We start from the raw sequence: 19,790 nt of genomic DNA, 5'->3' as shown, positions 1-19,790 counted from the left end.
GTTTCCACTTGGTTTAGAAACGTGTACGATACCCTCTTTTTTTTTTTCCGCCGATCCCCTAAAAGGCTTTCTTTCCATCCTCAGCAGCTGAGCCAGCCTGGGGGGGTGAGTGCTTGGGGAGAAGAGTCGGGTCGCACTCGGGTTTGCTGATCTTGACCATTCCTTTAACTTTATCGCATTTCTCTAAAGAAAATCTCTCTTGCCCTCTCTTTATTGCTACTCCATCCTTCTTTCAAGATCAAAAGCTTTAGATCAAAGCCAAGATCAAACTCACTACTTTAAATAGAAGCAACTTTGCCATGGAGTATTTTACACAAAGGGGAGCTACTTAATGGAGACATCAGAGTAGAAAACTTCATTTTATCCCTTCATCCCATATTCATAACTGAACTACTTAAAATTACATTGATGATGCATTTCTGTTTCCTAAAACAAACAACAGTTCTGCTCAAATGGGAGAGTCTTGACTTGTGTTTGTGTTTCCCGGAATTAAGAAAAGAAAAGAAAAGCCTATAGAGCGTTAAATCGACATATTAACCATTATTAGCTAAGTGCTATGAAATGCATGCTCATTTGCTAAAGATTTTTCAAAGTGTTACCGAGTCTTTTTATACATGATGTACAACCATCACATACAATTTTTGTACTATAAAAGAAATGCATAAAAATAACATAGCTTGCAAGTCTCAAATGCACATACATAGGCAGGTAAAAATTACAAATGATAAAGTGGATTATGTAATTGTAGAGCTGCTTAATTTTAAATGGAAATAAAACTTTGAACTATTTAAGCGTTCATGCTACTAAAAACAGTTCCAGAATCAATAGAAATCTATCACTGACCGACATTTCCATCTACCCAGTAGAAGTTTTTTCCTTGGGAATTCACTGTCCCTAAAAACCCTGATACAAGCAGTTCAATATTGATGTACAGTGCCATGCCTAAATGGACCTTTCTTAAGTGTCCTCTTGGTTGATTTAGCAACAATTAAAAAATATGCAGTCTCAGAAGAAAGAAAGCCAAAGTAAATTCCAACAATTCAGCAGCAGGAGGAAAGGTAACTATTGCAAATTAAACCTTATACATACTTGTATAAAAATTTGCTGTTACAGCTGGGTAGTTAGTACTTAAAAGCCTTTTCCCCTTATAATTTTCATCTGGTTGTGGTCTCAAATACACACACACACACACACACACACACACACACGATCATTCCTCTTTCTAAAAATCCCACTGAGCCACTGGAAAGATCTTAGGAACTGAGACCTGGGAACACCCGCTTGCTGCCATTGACAGTCTCCTTTAAACTTCCTAGCACCCGGTTCACAGAGAACCTAACAGTTTCTAGCACAAGCTGAGCAAAAACAAGCATCCTACTGTTACTCTGCTCTTCTAGGACTTTAAGTGGGTAGCAACACCTGTGATGTATTCTAAGTGCCTACTCACTTGACTCCTTTGTCCTCTTGCCCCCCAAACCCAATCCAAACTCAGCAAAGAAACCAGAATGATATTTACAAAGGTAGTTCAAATGGTACCTTCTTTGCCTGGCTGCTGCTGCTAAGTCGCTTCAGTCATGTCGTAGGACCCCATAGACGGCAGCCTACCAGGCTCCTCCGTCCCTGGGATTCTTCAGGCAAGAATACTGGAGTGGGTTGCCATTTATTCTCCAGTTCTAGGCTTAAGCAACACTTCTCCAGAAAGGTCTTTCCTTACTCCCCAATCCAAATTATGTCATCCTGCTATGTTTCTAATATATCCTATTTATTTCCTTTAAAGTAATCATCTTTTATGGATATTTAAAATTTTTTATTAAGAGACTTTATTTTTTAGGAAAATCAAACAGATTTGTGCAGATATCACAAAGTTCCTGTATGCAAACATAACTCACAGTTTTCTTTATTATTAGTATCTTGCATCAGTGAGAGAATTTGTTACAGTTAATGAACCAATATTTGATACATTATTAAGTAAAGTCCAGGGAATGGCAATCCACTCCAGTGTCCTTGCCTGGAGAATCCCATGGACAGAGGAGCCTGGTGGGCTACAGTTCATGGGGTCACAAAGAGTCGGACATGATTGAACAACTAACACTACTATAGTTAACATTAGAATTCACTCCCGCACAGTACAGTTCTATTATAACAATTTTTATTAGTTTATTGAATGTCTGTTTCCCTGATTGGATTTCAATGTCCAGGAAGAAAGAGATCTGTCTCTTCTATTACTGATCTTTATGCAGTCACTAAAAATACTGCCTGGCACATAGTAGATAGATGCTCAATAAATGTATTAAGTGAATGGAAATTCTCCAGGCCACAATACTAGAGTGGGTAGCCTTTCCCTCCTCCAGGGGATCTTCTCAACCCAGGGATCAAACCCACGTCTCCCAAATTGCGGGCTAATTCTTTACCAACTGAGCTGTCAAGGAAGTTCTACTACAGTTCTACTATAACAGTTTTTACTAATTTATCAAATGTCTGTTTCCCTGATTGGATTTCAATGTCCAGTGTAGGAATAAATGGCTGAATAAATGGCATATGAAATTTCAAGGGGGAGAATCTTAAGATGAAGATCTTTCTAATTAAGTCCTTTTTGTTTCTCTACTAAAATATCTTATATTGTAAAGAGCACAGAATTGTGCATTTTTAAAAAGGAGACACCATGGGACATCAATTACATTGCCAGGGTATTTCTAAAATGATGCTTTAAAAAAATTACAAATGGGAAAGAAAAGTTTCAAATTCCCTCAAATATTAATCACTAAAGTTGTATTCCAAAATGGTGGTAGGAACTGAATTTAATCTTGAATGACCTATTTCATGACACTGGAAAAATATTAATTCTTTTTGATCATGTTTAATATAACCTCAACACATTTCTTCTTTTATCCACCTAAACCTACGTTGCTTCATGAGCAGGTCCTAGGGAAGGTAGGATGTAGAGGAACTTGAAGACTATTTTTAAAAAATTTAAATTCTTGTAGTTGAGGATGAATGCTCTAATAATTATCTTTGAAAATGTGGTGAAAGTACTTTAAAGCTATCTTTTAAAAACAAATGTTTTCTGTTTGAATTACATTTTAAAAGATTATTTTTCTAGTAGAGATGCAAGTTTTGAAAAAACTTATTTTCTGAAACTTTCTTGTCAAAGCAGTTTATAATAGCTGAAGACAATTTCAGAAGCTGAGAAAAATGCCATTACTTTAAAATAAAAGCATTTAGTTAACCTAGTGGCTGGGGATTACTTTTGGGAGGAAACCCTTTTTTTTTTTTTTGGTTGAGAGGAAACGATTCCTTTCAATGGAAAATGATGGTGATAACCAGTTTCATACCATTAATATGGACATGTGCTTCTGCCTTGGATGAGGTGCAGTCCAGATGAATGAGGAGCAGCATGCCCTCCTAGGCAAGCAGAAGGAGGAGAGGGCAAACCAGGGGAGCCCTTTAATTAAACCAAATAGCTTCAGACTGCAGATTACACTCCCATGGGCACTATACTACACTCCCATCCACTAGAAGTCAAAGGGCCTTTTAGTACCAAACAAGGGAGAAAGGTCTAGAAGCTTTTGCTGGCTACAGAAGGACCCTACAGTCCTTAAAATTAAAGGTAAGAGTAAATTAAAAGGTAAGAGACTACATATGTCTGGAAATAAAATCAAAGTTAGTTTAAGTTGCAAATAATGACAAGCAAGGATTAGGGGCTAAGTTATCCAATGTTTATGTCTTTAAATTTTGCTCTATCATTTTAAAATGTAACATTCCTTTATGATACCTTTTTTTAAAATTTGACTGCTTGACTTTATTTATTTATTTTGACTGCTTGACTTCAGAAAAATTATAATTCATATTATTGCCTGTTTTGTCCCTGTGTTAGAACGAATGCCTAATTTCTTTCTGAAGAGGACTGCCAAATGAACTTCTCAGTGGAAGTCCTTATAAACCATAGTTTTCAAAAAAGGAAAGCTATCACAAAAGTGCTTTGTAGTGACCTGGCTAACAGAATCTCTTCCTCTTAGTAACCATATTCCTGAATTCACTGTTGCTCAGAAGTTTCTAAGAGCTTGTCTGAGGAAGCATACCCAGTTCTTCCATTTCTTGATCCTCTCTGAATGAAGCATTAGCTATCAACTATTGGCTCCCCAAAGAAACATACACCACAGTGCACAGCCCCCTCCCAAACCAATGGTCAGGAGGTTCACAGAGTTGGTTGAAACCCAAACTCTGACCCAGGATGGCCTGAGATTTTCTGAGGTGAAGGCAGACCACCACACAGCTGGCATGGGATGCATCATCCTGGTTCTGTGTGAAATTCCTCTTATTGCATTATGTTCTGGGAAGAAGCCATCAACCTTTACTGAGGTACATTATAAAAAACAGCCCATAAAATCCATCACAGTGTTTACTGTAAGGATGGTTTTAGAGGGTTGTTTATTACATTAAATAGAAATTTTCTGTGAGGACCCACAGGAAAAACTTCTCCGTAGCATCAACAACGGGAATAGTTGGACTTAGGCAACTGGTTTCGTTTACCTCATGAATACTGCAAATTTATCCCTTTTCCTTCTTCTAGAAAGCTCTGTGACCCAACTTTAAGGCAGGCATAGGAACTTCAGGGGATATATATTGTATGCTAATATAATTTCTGGCCCCATATTATTTTCCTAACATTATTTTCAGGCTTCCCTGGTGGCTCAGACAGTAAAGCGTCTGCCTGCAATGCGAGAGACCCGGGTTCGATTCTTGGGTTGGGAAGATCCCCTGGAGAAGGAAATGGCAATCCACTCCAGCACTCTTGCCTGGAAAATCCCATGGACGGAGGAGCCTTATAGGCCACAGTCCACAGGGTCGCAAAGAGTCGGACATGACTGAGCGACTTCAGTTTTCTTACTTTAACTTACTTTTATCATTTTATATTTTGCTTTCCAAGAGTTTGCTTACTTCTGTTTTGGACAAGAAGGAATATAAATAAATAAAATATTGGGGGTTTATTTTTCTTTCTTTCACTTTCTTTTTCCTTTTTGGAGGGAGAAAGGGGAGTTATGAAAAAAATGTTATGGTTCTAATATTTTGCTTCATTAACAACACTTAGCAGTGAATTAAGTATAGAAGGTAAGGACATATGATTAACCCTACTTATAAAAATTGAGCGAAAAAACTGTTAAAAAAATACAGCCCAAAACAAATATACTATACAAACATCACAGAGGACTGATATAAAAAATGTTAACCAACCAAGTATTTTATCACTTTTGACTGATATCAAAACCAGAGGAACATATTCATTTAACAAACATACTGAGTTTGCCTACTGCAAAACATAACACTGGACTTTGTGAATACAAAGATGAATAAGACTCCACCATGTTCTCAGGAGACTAGTATGACCAGGCAGTAAGGCGACATGGTAAAAGTGCCCAGACAGCCTGTCTGGGTTTGAATCCAGACTCTGCCACATATTAGCTCTATGACCTCTTTAAGCCTCTTTCTCATAGAGTTGAGAAGATCAAATGACAAACGCAATGTGCTTACCAGAGGAGGCAGTTGTTACTTATCAAAGTCTAGACTACTGGAAGTAAGAAGCAACACAACATCACTAAAAGCTGGGGGGAAGTGACCTGAAGACAAAAAAAAGTGCTAAAGTATTACATGTACCAGAGACCACGGAACCTCAGATCTGGTAGAAAGAACCAGAGCGGTCAATTTTGTACAGGATTAAGTTTACAAAGCGCTTCCCACATACAGACTGTTCTGTTTGTTTCTCACACTGTCCCATCTTCAGGATGAAGAGAATGAGTCTTCAGGAAGTATAATGCCTTTACTATCTTACATTGTGTGGCCTTAGCTCTCCTGGATGGAAATGTAGTGTTCTTTCTATGCCAGCAGGAGACCTCAGGGAACACCTTGCCTGATTTTAATATATATGCTTATGGCACCCCACTCCAGTACTCTTGTCTGGAAAATCCCACGGGCGGAGGAGCCTGGTGGGCTGCAGTCCATGGGGTCGCTAAGAGTCTGACACGACTGAGCGACTTCACTTTCACTTTTCACTTTCATGCATTGGAGAAGGAAATGGCAACCCACTCCAGTGTTCTTGCCTGGAGAATCCCAGGGACGGGGGAGCCTGGTGGGCTGCCGTCTATGGGGTCGCACAGAGTTGGACACGACTGAAGTGACTTAGCAGCAGCAGCATGTGTGCTTAGTCACTCAGTTGTGTCTAACTCTTTGCAACCCCGTGGACTGCAGCCCGCCAGGTTCCTCTGTCCATGGGGATTCTCCAGCAAAAATACTGGAGTGGGTTGCCATGATCTTCCCAACCCAAGGACTGAACTCAGGTCTCCCACATTGCAGGTAGATTCTTTACCAGCTGAGCCACAAGGGAAGATATCTGTTTATTAGAGAATAAACCACAAATTAAACATATAGATTAAAACACAGCTTGGAAAATATAATCCTATTCCATAAAGGTCTATTGGAACAGACATAGAAAATAGATATTAGTATATTGCCCTCAGTATACATGTATGACTGCAATTCTTTACAGGTGCTTAACATTCATGGCTGTGAGGATCACAATAAACTATGGAAAACTCTTCAAGAGATGGGAATAACAGACCACCTGACTTGCCTCCTGAGAAATCTGTATGCAGGTCAAGAAGCAACAGAACTGGACATAGAACAACAGACTGGTTCCAAATAGGAAAAGGAGTACGTCAAGGCTGTATATTGTCACCCTGCTTATTTAACTTATATGCAGAGTATATCATGAGAAATGCTGGGCTAGATGAAGCACAGGCTGGAATCAATATCGCTGGGAGAAATATCAATAACTTCAGATATGCAGATGACACCACCCTTATGGCAGAAAGTGAAGAACTAAAGAGCCTCTTGATGAAAGTAAAAGTGGAGAGTGAAAAAGTTGGCTTAAAGCTCAACATTCAGAAAAGGAAGATCATGGCATCCGGTCCCATCATTTCATGGCAAATAGATGGGGAAACAGTGGAAACACTGTCAGACTTTATTTTGAGGGGCTCCAAAATCACTGCGGATGGTGACTATAGCCATGACATTAAAAGACGATTACTCCTTGGAAGGAGAATTATGACCAACCTAGACAGCATATTAAAAAGCAAAGACATTACTTTGCCAACGAAGGTCCATCTAGTCAAGGCTATGGTTTTCCCAGTGGTTATGTATGAATGTGAGAGTCGGACTATAAAGAAAGCTGAGTACTGAAGAATTGATGCTTTTGAACTGTGGTGTTGCAGAAGACTCTTGAGAGTCCCTTGGACTGCAAGGAGATCCAACAAATCCATCCTAAAGGAAATCAGTCCTGAGTGTTCAATGTATGCTGAAGCTGAAACTCCAATACTTGGGCCACCTGATTCGAAGAGCTGACTCATTTGCTGACTCACAGCTGACTCATTTCCCTGATGCTGGAAAAGATTGAAGGTGGGAGGAGAAGGGGACAACAGAGGATGAGATGGTTGGATGGCACCACTGACTCAATGGACATGAGTTTGGGTAAACTCCGGGAGTTGGTGATGGACAGGGAGGCCTGGCATGCTGCAGTCCATAGGGTCACAAAGAGTCGGACATGACTGAGTGACTGAACTGAACTAAACTGAACATTCTTGGACAGAATAATCTTAAAGAGTTTCACAGATGAAATATAAAATTATGTAGGGGTGGTATCAGATCAATGGTTATCAACTCCTAACTGCTAATTAGAATCACCAGGACACTTTACAAAGCCTATGGCCCAGGAGGCACTCCAGACCACTGTGAAAGTAGGCCCCAGGCATACAGGGCCCCCTCCCTCACCGGGATTCCAATGGGTAACCTATGTTGAGAACCACTGGTTTGGATCATTTTAATGATGCTGCTACTGCTGCTGCTGAGTCGCTTCAGTTGTGTCCGACTCTGTGCGACCCCATAGACAGCAGCCCACTAGGCTCCCCCGTCCCTGGGATTCTCCAGGCAAGAACACTGGAGTGGGTTGCCATTTCCTTCTCCAATGCATGAAAGTGAAAAGAGAAAGTGAAGTCGCTCAGTTGTGTCCGACTCTTAGCGACCCCATGGACTGCAGCCTACCAGGCTCCTCCGCCCATGGGATTTTCCAGGCAAGAGTACTGGAGTGGGGTGCCATTGCCTTCTCCGATTTTAATGATGACCCATCTCTAATAAGTTACTATGAAAAATTCTAGGTGTTTGGGAGACATCTAAATTTCAAGGTCAGTGCCACAGAGGATAGCCACCTATTGTGTTCGATTACAATAAGTCCCTTTGGGCAGATGGCAAACACATAGCTGGACAGGATGGGCTGTCTGGCTGACCCAGGGTAGCATTTCCTGTAGCTTAGTCTTAGGGGTAAACTTTGGGGCAAGATTAGTTCAGCACATGTGCGCACGCGCACACACACACACACACACACACACACACACACAAGAATTAAAAAGAAGTAGAAGATCACAGCAATACCCCAAAGAAAGGCAAAAATGGATGGATATTTGACATTTTAATTTTTTCCAGGTTGCTCGTATTATTCTGGATCCTGAATGAAAACAGCATACATCCTTATCCTCAGGGACCCTGATTTCAGGGCTGACCTCAAATTCTGTACACATGAGGTGGTCTATTTCCCATGTATCCCCTGTAAACAATGTTCTGATCATGTTGATGGCTGCCACCCACTCCCTTGAAATGTATAAGTATTTGGAAGATTGTTGCACAGGATTTGAGGATAGTGGAAAAGACCAGTGGAAGAGACCCTTTGCTGTGTGCAAAAACTATTTCACATAGGAAGCAACCCAGGTAGACTTCCTTGAGCCTTGGGCATCATGCTTTAACCAAATAGACTTCCTTGTTTAGAAAAGACACACTACACTGATATTACAGGAAAACTATTCTGAAAAAAATGCTTTATCGGTTATTATTTATTTAGGCTCTGTCATGTGGCTTACAGGATCTTACAGATCTTACAGTTCCTCAACCACGGATTGAACCCAGGCTCCAGCAGTGAAAGTGCCAAGTCCTAACCATTGGAGGGCCAGGGAATTCCCATGATGCCAGTTACTCACTTAAAACACAAACATATATGTTAATACTTCACTAGTTTGAGAAGCAAACACTCATGTCCAGGTCCCTTTGGTTACTCCCTAAAATGGAATGGGTGTGGTATCTGTTACCCCATGAGCACACATACTCCAAGTGCATGCGCATGGAGTACCCATGCTCTTTAGAGTCTGTGGCCCTTGGCATGTCTATTTTTCTTTTGCCAATATTTCTATTTTTAAAAATCTTGGCACTCACACTGGGGTGCCTATCATCTGGCCTCCCAAAGGAACCCAATGAAATCACAATTTGCAAATGACAGGAATGGGCCTAAACCATCCTGCTTTTATTAAGAAGTAGGAACACACACACTAGGGAGAGTAAAAGCCATCACAATTTGGGAGGTGGGCCTGTCCCAAATGTAAATAATACATGAGAAAAAGCTATTTCCCACAATGTTTGCTCACCAAACATTTAGATCCATCTAAGAGATGTTCCGGAAAAATAATGGGAGGGGCCAGAATTAATTGGCTGCTAATCTCTTTACTTTTTAAAGGATGTTTCCTCCAGCGGTGGATTAAATCAATATTTAATGCTACATAGGCCCAGCTGTGTCCATATTAGGAAAGCCCGAGCTCACATCTCTCTCTGTCTTTCTCTCTCTCTCCCTCCCTTTGCTCTGCTTCCACCCCCTGCATGTGTAGGTGGGAGAGTAGGAGCCGGGGAATGTGAACTTGATCCAGCATTGATCAGCCAAGCAGCAAACTCGCATTGTTCTTTAGATACCAAACATAAATTCTTTCTAGTAGGGATAAACCCAGCCATTCTGCACACAACACAGCTTTTGTGCCCAGTAGTATGAGATGGAAAAGAACCACAAAGAACATTGGAGCTTTATTAGACTCATCATAAACATCTCCTAATACACAGAATTTAAAAATCCACCCAGCTCATTTATATTCATATTAATATTGGGTATGTTAGAATCTCTTAAACCTAACAATCTTGTGGTCATTTGATTGTTTTTATAATGGATTTCAATTTACAGTTTATTTTTTTTTTTTTTCAGTTTACAGTTTAAATACTATGGTCTATTTTAGCATTGCCTTCTATTTGAGCACTTCTTATTTCACTGCCTTGCTCTCAGGTTCAAGGGCACCGGATCATGCTAATATACAACCAAATATGCTATTGCTATTTTTTGGTGTTGGCTTGTGAATGTGACTTAAGTATTTCTGTACAAAGCCATGTGTAACGGGAAGTACACAGTTGAGAATTTAGACTCCTCCAATGGGTGCATCCATTCCTGCCATCTCTATGGCATACAACCCCTATAAAACAGAGATAATGCCATCTGCCTTGCAGAGCTGTGTTGAGAACACAATGAGATGGTGAAGTCAACAAATAGACCAGTTAATGCTAATTCCTTTCCTCTTTCTCCTCAGAACCTAAGTGATGGCTCAGACAGTCAAGAATCCGCCTGCAATGCGGGAGACCTGGGTTTGATCCCTGGGTTGGGAAGATCCCTTGGAGGAGGGAAAGGCTACCCAGTCCAGTATTCTTGCCTGGAGAATCCCCACAGGCAGAGGAGCCTGGTGGACTGCAGTCCATGAGGTCACAAAGAATCAGACATGACTAGCGACTAAGCACAGCGCAGCACACAACCTTTCAGAGATCTCAAAATAACCGAGTTGTGACTGCCTAATAAAAAGCCTCATTTGACCACCACACAGACACGATGCCGTTGGACAGAGCCTTAGAGATATGACCCATCATCTCAGCCACACCAAACTAGTACCTGTCCCTTCCCAAAGGACCGGTGGACTCAATGGAGCAAATTCTCCTCGTAGGCCTGATTCTAAAGGAGATCATTCTGTTTCTGACCCCGCCTCACTTAAAACAATAAGCCCACTGTTGTTACAGGAAGACCATAAAATGAAATTTGATATTTCTACATTCTTCTCTGAAGATACCAGCTTGACCAGGTGCTAGATGCGAAAACATCTTAAAATCCTAATAGCAGCTACATACATTTAAAACCAACAATAATGTGATAATTAAGAACTTGGGCTTTTAAGTTAGACAGGTTTCCTTTTCCTCATCCATAACATGCATGTAATAATGATGTCAATAAGGTTGACATGATCAGGTGAGAGAGCTGTGACTAGAAGAAGCATACAGCAATTGTATATACTATGTATAAGAAACTGAGCATTGTACTCAATAAAATGCACTGACTCAATAAAATGATAGCCCTTTTTTCATTCTGGATATTCTAATACATAAAATAATATACCCCAGTGTTCTCGGGGGAAGGGAGAAGGATTAAATAAAAAATACAGTTCTACAGGCAGCTCAGACAGTAAAGAATCTGCCTGCAATACAGGAGACCTGGGTTCGATCTCTGGGTTGGGAAGATTCCCTGGAGAAGGGAATGGCTACCCACTCCAGTACTCTGGCCTGGAGAATTCCATGGACAGAGGAGCCTGACGGGCTACAGTCCATGGGGTCACAAAGAGTCAGATACGACTAAGTGACTTTCACTCTCAGGGGGAGTTATACAACCTATATATTCTTTGATTTACCCATTTACAGTTTAATTCACTAAAAGTATGCCAAAACCAGGAAGACATCTCTCAACCACAAAATCAATGCAGTAACAAAGAAATACAATTTGAGGAGGAGAGAACCAGTGAGAACTCAGGAGGCAACTTTGTAATAAATACAACCAAGAAGAGTCTTAAAGAGAATGTGTCTATGGTTGGCCACATGGGATATGAAGCTTCAGCATGCACAGTTGAGGGGAGAGGGAGCAAGCACAGAGGGAAGAGGAGATGAAGTCCTTGAAACAGAGGCTGAAGGAGCCGCTGGACCTAGGGAGCGACTTCTCTGCAGGGTAGTGGGCAGCAGGGTTGAAGGGACTCTCTCCAGGCTGTTCCCATCGTCACTTGCTGCCCTGAAGTCTCTGTCCCCCATTCTGATGTCTTGATTCTGAACTACCTCCCATGCATTTTCATGCCAATAAAGTTGCTAAAATTAAGAACTGAGTTGTGACTCTTTGCGGCATAAATAATGTCATCTTATAAAGCCGGGGCTAATAACAACCAGGATGCCCTTAACGCTTTTAAGAAAAACCATCTGATCTATGATGCCCTCGATGTGGTTTGAAATTTCCCTCGGCCTACAAAGGAAAATATTTTTAGTATGTAGCACAGTTTGAAACAGACATATAAATGCACTGAAAATATAATTTTAGGAAAGCATCTGGGTTTGATCATTTCTTGTTTTACCTCAACACTGAATAGGTTCTATTTTCTCAATATAAGAAACACGGCAACATCCCACTAGAAACTATGCAGCAATCACTGTAGCAATTTCTCATAAATATTTCATTACTGGCTCTGTTTTTATTTTTAAAGTGGCAAACACTCTAATGGTTTAACTATAAAAGCAGCATAAAAATGAAGTGTGCCTTCTGGAGCATTTGCCCCCAGTGTTTTCCCCTCCTTCAACAAGCAACTTAGAACTCACTGGATGATTTTTCCCAAGATCATTTGGACAATGAACATATACCAGTATTTATGTCTCAAAATGTATCCTAGAAGTAGTTGCCATGGTCCAAGGTAAAACTCACTGCAGTTTTTATTGATATGCAGTAATTTTAAGACATTAACAACCCTACCAAAATTGTTTTCATCTCCTGACGGTCAAACAGGTTAATACCTGTGAATACTTGATTTTAATTATTAATAGAAGTAAATGCCTATCCTTCAATGATCAACCAGCATAAATGTTCTGGCAGATTGACTATTACTTAATTTCTCCCAATAATCTGAAAGATTTTGGCAATTTTCCAGTGGAAGAGAAAAGCAAGGCACAAACTTTTTTTTTTTTGGATCGTGTACATTTGTAAAACACCACTCAGGACGAAACATATGAAAACTTTCCTGATATCACTCCAAACTAAGAGCAAGTTTTCAGTCTGAGGACAGTTCAGCAGATTCCTGGAGAGGAAAGGAAGACACTTGGAGGAAAAGTAAATTCCAACTTCCTCCTTTCAGAGGTGACAAGAGCTGAACCTCAGCAAAGTATATGGTGACATGAGGCTCAAAATGGCTCTGACCTTCACCTAGGGCTGTTCCCCTCTTTCCTCAAAGAAGCACTGAGGACTTAGAGAAGGCAAGTGGCTTGCCCACAGCCACACAGCTTAGTGGTACAGGACTCTCTCCAAAGCTGAACCTAACGTATCAGATCCCTTCTTCATTCAACATAGGACATAGCAGAACAAAACTTCACTGCTGCATGCTCTGTCCAAACAGCACATTGCATATAACACAATTGACTCTCCTCCTCTATCCAGCCTCCACTCTTGTTCACTAACTTCAGAATAATGCAGCCTGGCATTTTATGCATCAACTTGTCTGAATCCCACTCAGACTGTGATGGTAGCAGTTATAACTAGACAGGATCAGAAGCAGAAAATACTGAATTGGTAAAGGCCGGAGGTGGAGAATTGACCTGGAAGGATGGGGTCTTCTGAATGAGCTGGACGCACTCATTACCGAACACCAACAAATCATGGACAACCGCCATTCAGAGATATGTGTGACGTGAACGCTGCCCTTCTTTAAACACACGTTTGGATTTTGACAATTTGACAATCATTGACTGTTACCCTGACCTGTGATACACTTGCTGGTTGGCCACCACAGGGCTGTGCCCCTGGCATTCTCCTCCTCTGGGTCAGCAGAGGTGACAGAGGAGGGCAAAAGCCAGGGACTCTGGTTGGTGCTTGCTTGTGAATGCAAATAACCGGACACAGGACTCGCCCCTTAAATGCTTTGGAAGATACATAAAGACACTTTTTGGTTCAGCCAATTGCTTTTTCTCATTTGTTGTTTTGATGACCTGGTATTTATAATCTAATTTAGTTTCCATCTCGTGAGAGGAATAGTTGCATCTCTCAAAAAACAAAGACCTAAACTAATCTCTATGACACTCACATTCATTCACACACACACGCAAAGTTAACAACTTTCCAATGTAATAAAGCCCATACTTTCTTTCTTCCTTTTTAAAATATTTATTTGGCTGAGTTGGGTCTTAGTTGCAGCACACAGGCTCAGTAATTACAGTGTGCGGGCTTATTTGCCCTGCAGCATGTGGGATCTTAGTTCCCTGACCAAGGACTGAACCTACATCCCCTGCATTGCAAGGCAGATTCTTAACCACTGGATCACCAGAGAAGTTCCATCCTCATACTTTCTATGCAAAGTATTCCATCAGACATACAGGGTTCCCATTTAGAAACATCTAAATGGAAAAGGATTGTGTATACCTGTGACAATATTTATGAAAAGCCCTGGATTGTGAGGGCTTTCACATTCCTGTACACACAGAGTACATTTTTTGGGCGCTCTAAATAATAGAAATAAACATATTCCGGGAAAAGAACAGTAATTAATTAAATTAAAAATCATCCTTGTTTAGGCTTTCTGCTGTATTCATTTATTATCTCTTTATAAGCCTAAGGCAAGAATGGGACTAAGTTAATTTGAATTAAAAGCAGTCCTGTTAAAAATGCAAAATGCCTTAATTGGGTAGACTGAGGACTGAGGGTCTTAGACTGAAGCCCTGGCTCTGCCATTAATTAGGGCTTTGAGTTTGGGCATATCAGTATGCATCCCCTGGGGTACAGCTATCCCTTGGGTGAAAAGATGAGCTCTTCTCCAAGACTCACTCCTACCTAGGATTCTAAAGCAGACTGAAATTTGTGCAACACCAGAAAAGCCTAAAATTTAGCCATGAAGCAATAGAGGCGATACCCAAAAGATATATACCATACAGATATTAAATACACATCTATTTTATACAACATAATGGTTCTCCACAAAAGAGAAGAAAAAAGTCCCCTGTTCTAAAAGCAGTCAAGTGTTCCTAATAGCTTTTCTTGTCAGCAGAAATTCCGGCAGGCAGCAGACGAGGGTGGAAGTCCAGTGAGCGCTGTGAATGGCCACAGTAGGAGCCGCCGCCCACAGGCCTGGGATGCAGATCTGAGCATCAGTTTATGCAATGATGCTGTGTGATGTCAAAGAGTCAAAGAGGCCTGCATGTGTGTGCACTCATGTACACAACACACTGCAAGGCTAGGTCTCATGGCTTTCCCTGGGTGTGGGAAGGGCACGATGCAAATATAGAATAATGTGCCTTTGATGAGATCCTACCAGAGCATGTCTTCAGCCTTATAGAAGAAAGAATGGGAGGAGTTCCTCTTAAAAGGTAGAACTGGATGTTTTTCTATTGACAGAGGTTTGTAATCCAAAGCTGGTATCTTTGTCATAATTCTTTGAGTTTACTTGTTCCTTCTTTCTAAAGACCCCTCTATGTGAAACAGATAAAGCACTGTCAAAGAAATTCTGTTAAATAGAATCACTCCTTACAAGAGCTACAGTGTCCTTAAGTGAATCTCTGTATGGGCGCGCAATATGTATGAAAATGAAGAACAGGTAAGGGCTGTAGGTTCTACCATGACCCACTAGGCATTGCACATTGAGGACGATCACGTGGACTCTCTTGCACAATAAGCTGGACAACTTGTGACCAAGAGGCAGTGGGGGATGGGGGCAATACAGCCAAGTCTCTAGTCTCCAAGCAAATTGTCTTCTAATGGACTTGGCATCCTGGCTGAAATTGGAAAGTACAGAAGTCAACCTCTCCAGTTCCCCAGTTCAGTTCAGTTCAGTTCAGTTGCTCAGTTGTGTTCAATTCTTTGTGACCTCATGAACACACACAGCATAGCAGGTCTCCCTGTCCATCACCAACTCCTGGAGTTTACTCAGACTAATGTCCATTGAGTTGGTGATGCCAAACATCTCATCCTCTGTTGTCCCCTTCTCCTCCTGCCTTCAATCTTTCCCAGCATCAGGATCTTTTCCAGTGAGTCCGGAGAAGGCAATGGCACCCTACTCCAGTACTCTTGCCTGGAAAACCCCATGGGCGGAGGAGCCTGGTAGGCTGCAGTCCATGGGGTCGCTAACAGTCGGGCACGACTGAGAGAGTTCACTTTCAGTTTTCACTTTCATGCACTGGAGAAGGAAATGGCAACCCACTCCAGTGTTCTTGCCTGGAGAATCCCAGGGACAGGGGAGCCCTGCCATCTATGGGGTCACACAGAGTCGGACACGACTGAAGTGACTTAGCAGCAGTAGTAGTTCTTCACATCTGGTGGCCCAAGTACTGGAGTTTCAGCTTCAGCAGCAGTCCTTCCAATGAATATTCAGGACTGATTTCCTTTAGGATGGACTGGTTGGATATCCTTGCAGTCCAAGGGACTCTCAAGAGTCTTTTCCAACACCACAGTTCAAAAGCATCAATTCTTTGGCACTCAGCTTTCTTTATGGTCCAACTCTCACATCCATACATAGCTACTGGAAAAACCATAACTTTGACTAGATGGACCTTTGTTGGCAAATTAATGTTTCTATTTTTAATATGCTGCTAGGTTGGTCATAACTTTTCTTCCAAGGAGTAAGCGTCTTTTAATTTCATGGCTGCAATGACCATCTGCAGTGATTCTGGAGCCCCAGAAAGTCAAGTCTGCCACTGTTTCCACTGTTTCCTCATCTATTTGCCATGAAGTGATGGGACCGGATGCCATGATCTTCGTTTTCTGAATGTCGATCTTTAAGCCAACTTTTTCACTCTCCTCTTTCACTTTCATCAAGAGGCTTTTTAGTTCTTCTTCACTTTCTGCCATAAGGGTGGTGTCATCTGCATATCTGAGGTTATTGATATTTCTCCCGGCAATAATTGATTCCAGCTTGTGCTTCATCCAGCCCAGCATTTCTCATGATGTACTCTGCATATAAGTTAAATAAGCAGGGTGACAATATACAGCCTTGACGTACTCCTTTTCCTATTTGGAACCAGTCTGTTGTTCTATGTCCGGTTCTAACTGTTGCTTCCTGACCTGCATACAGATTTCTCAAGAGGCAGGTCAGGTGGTCTGGTATTCCCATCTCTTTCAGATCCACACAATCAAAGGCTTTGGCATAGTCAATAAAGCAGAAATAGATGTTTTTCTGGAACTCTCTTGCTTTTTTGATGATCCGGCGAATGTTGGCAATTTGATCTGTGGTTCCTCCGCCTTTTTGAAAACCAGCTTGAACATCTGGAATTTCATGGCTCACGTATTGCTGAAGCCTAGCTTGGAGAATTTTGAGCATTACTTTGCTAGCGTGTGAGATGAGTGCAATTGTGTGGTAGTTGAGCATTCTTTGCCATTGCCTTTCTTTGGGATTGGAATGAGTACATCATGAGAAATGCTGGGCTGGATGAAGCACAAGCTGGAATCAATATTGCTGGGAGAAATATCAATAACCTCAGATATACAGATGACACCACCCTTATGGCAGAAAGTGAAGAAGAACTAAAAAGCCTCTTGATGAAAGTGAAAGAGGAGAGTGAAAAAGTTGGCTTAAAGATCGACATTCAGAAAACGAAGATCATGGCATCTGGTCCCATCACTTCATGGCAAATAGATGAGGAAACAGTGGAAACAGTGGCAGACTTGACTTTCTGGGGCTCCAGAATCACTGCAGATGGTCATTGCAGCCATGAAATTAAAAGACACTTACTCCTTGGAAGGAAAGTTGTCACCAATCTAGACAGCATACTAAAAACATTACTTTGCCAACAAAGGTCTGTCTAGTCAAAGCTATGGTTTTCCAGTAGTCATGTATGGATGTGAGTCTTAGACTATAAAGAAAGCTGAGTACCGAAGAATTGATGCTTTTGAACTGTGGTGTTGCAGAAGACTCTTGAGAGTCCCTTGGACTGCAAGGAGATCCAACCAGTCCATCCTAAAGGAGATCAGTCCTGGGTGTTCATTGGAAGGACTGATGTTGAAGCTGAAACTCCAATATTTTGGCCACCTGATGCAAAGAGCTGACTCATTGGAAAAGACCCTGATGTTGGGAAAGATTGAGGGCAGGAGGAGAAGGGGATGACAGAGGATGAGACAGTTAGATGGCATCACTGACTCAGTGGACATGAGTTTGGGTAAACGGGAGTTGGTGATGGACAGGGAGGCCTGGCGTGCTGCGGTTCATGAGGTCGCAAAGAATTGGACACAACTGAGCGACTGAACTGAACTGAACTGAACTTTGCACATAAATTAAATAAGCAGGGTGACAGTATAAAGCCTTGATGTACTCCTTTCCTGATTTGGAAACAGTCTGTTTTTTCACGTCCAGTTCTGTTGCTTCCTGACCTGCATACCGATTTCTCAGGAGGCAGGTCAGATGGTCTGGTATTCCCATTTCTTGAAGAATTTTCCACTGTTTGTTGCGATCCACACAGTCAAAGCCTTTGGCGTAGTCAATAAAGCAGAAGTAGACGTTTTTCTGGAACTCTCTTGCTACGATCCAACGGATGTTGGCAATTTTATCTCTGGTTCTTCTGCCTTTTCTAAATCCAGCTTGAACATCTGGCAGTTCACGGTTCACATACTGTTGAAGCCTGGCTTGGAGAATTTTGAGCATTACTTTGCTAGCGTGTGAGATGAGTGCAATTGTGCAGTAGCCTGAACATTCTTTGGCATTGCTTTTCTTTGTGATTCGAATGAAAACTGATCTCTTCCAGTCCTGTGGCCACTGCTGAGTTTTCCAAATTTTCTGGCATATTGAGTGCCACACTTTCACAGCATCATCTTTTAGGATTTGAAATAGCTCAACTGGAATTCCATCACCTCCACTAGCTTTGTTCATAGTGATGCTTCTTAAGGCCCACTTGACTTCACATTCCAGGATATTTGGCTCTAGGTGAGAGATCACACCATTGTGATTATCTGGGTCATGAAGATCTTTTTTGTACAGTTCTTCTGTGTATTCTTGCCACCTCTTCTTAATATCTTCTGCTTCTGTTAGGTCCATACCATTTCTGTCCTTTATTGTGCCCATCTTTGCATTAAAATTTCCCTTGGTATCTCTAATTTTCTTGAAGAGATCTCTAGCCTTTTCCATTCTATTGTTTCTCTCTATTTCTTTTCATTGATCACTGAGGAAGGCTTTCTTATCTCTCCTTGCTATTCTTTGGAACTCTGCATTCAAATGGGTATATCTTTCCTTTTCTCCTTTGCTTTTCGCTTCTCTTCTTTTCATGGCTATTTGGAAGCCCTCCTCAGACAACCATTTTGCCTTTTTGCATTTCTTTTTTCTCGGGGATGGTCTTGATTACTGCCTCCTGTACAATGTCATGAACCTCTGGTTCATAGGTCTCAAACTCACAGTAGAGACCCATTGAGCATGCCTTGAACAATGGCTGGTTTGCAAATGTCCCCATAGACCATGGGCTTGTGGGCAGGGGCCGTGCCCTTTTGGCTTTTGTATGCTCATGGCCCAGCACAAGGCTGGGCATTTTGGTTGAACAAATAAACTAAACCCCAAAGCCAAATATAAAAGTGAGGGACTCTAAGAGTTCAGATTGTACTCAGCAAAGAGGAACTATTTCCATAGAATATACTCCAGAAGATGACATAGTTATGGGTTCTATCAGTTGGTCCCAGACCTTCTTATGTGATCCTCATTTAGTGCATGTTGCCTGAGTCTGGGGCTTGTAGTTTTAAGCAGCTTCCTGGATTATTCCCAAACTAAGTCTCAGTATAACAGGACCAAGTGAGGGCTTCCAACCCAAGCCTGAAAAGCTATGCTTCTAGAACATACCCAACCTTATCTCTTTAT

At 41.4% G+C, this 19,790-nt stretch overlaps 1 protein-coding gene across 5 annotated transcripts in view; it reads right to left on the bottom strand.

Annotated features, from left to right (window-relative positions):
• C8H9orf3 (chromosome 8 C9orf3 homolog) overlaps window positions 1-19,790 on the bottom strand; it is a 422,465-nt gene that overhangs the window by 80,801 nt on the left and 321,874 nt on the right. The window lies entirely within an intron of this gene.

This window comes from Bos indicus x Bos taurus, chromosome 8 (assembly GCF_003369695.1).
Source record: "Bos indicus x Bos taurus breed Angus x Brahman F1 hybrid chromosome 8, Bos_hybrid_MaternalHap_v2.0, whole genome shotgun sequence".
NCBI classification, from domain to species: Eukaryota; Metazoa; Chordata; class Mammalia; order Artiodactyla; family Bovidae; genus Bos; species Bos indicus x Bos taurus.
Note: the sequence above shows the minus strand (reverse complement) of the source record. Positions and strands in the feature narration are given on the sequence as shown.